We start from the raw sequence: 971 nt of genomic DNA, 5'->3' as shown, positions 1-971 counted from the left end.
ACCTTTTCCAATGACAACACAGTCTCTAACCACATACACAACCTTAAGACACCTGATTGTTACATGTAGAATCTTGAACACAATAAAACCATTCTCGAGAGTCATTTACTTCTTATTCAAACTGCAATTCACCTAATCAAACGAACATAACCACCCGTGCCTCATTAGCACTCTAACACCGCAGGGTATGACCTCATCCCAAACAAACATCTTCCTGCTCCATGCACCGAGCACTCTTTACCAACAACAGCTTAAGACATCCTATTACTTTCACACATCTACGAAGCACCATATAACCTTTGTCAAAATTTTGCTTCACTCGTGCCATCCTCGGCTCAATTTCTGCAACCAGAACTGATCCGCCAGCATACCTCGAAACGGAACCAACATAGCACATAACCGTGCAATCAGCTAATCCACAGCAGCCTCCCCAACTTGGCTCGAAGCCATATATCAGGACACACTCAATAACCCATAATACTTTTACTCTAATGATGCCACAATATCATAGTGAGATTAAACTCAAATCATCCACTAGTTTGTGAAAACACAGATCATCTAGTATTGTAATCCTCTGCAAACCTCGCATTCATTCCCACATCAGTTGAGTCTACTCTCTTAAGCTACCCAAATTCTCAAATTTCAACACGTACCCTTCAATTACACTTGAGATCTTCTAACATACGCATAAGGATCATACCACTTAAGAACACTCCGCAGGGGATAACCCACCTGCTCCGCCTCAATTTAGTATTCCAGCACACCTTCCACCATCATATACGTTACACAGTCATTTAGTCTTCCTGAGTCTGAACTCATTCCGCCACATGTAATGCACTTTACTCCCAACTAGGAGACACGAAAAATATTCTTCACGCGCCCATAACTCGGGGCTACACATCAAGTCACAATAGGAATCGAACACTTAACAGTTCATCTATTATCCAGCAGCTTCTCGTCACTACCAACGT

The sequence above is a fragment of the Nicotiana attenuata genome, unplaced genomic scaffold, assembly GCF_001879085.1.
Source record: "Nicotiana attenuata strain UT unplaced genomic scaffold, NIATTr2, whole genome shotgun sequence".
Taxonomy (NCBI): Eukaryota; Viridiplantae; Streptophyta; class Magnoliopsida; order Solanales; family Solanaceae; genus Nicotiana; species Nicotiana attenuata.
Note: the sequence above shows the minus strand (reverse complement) of the source record.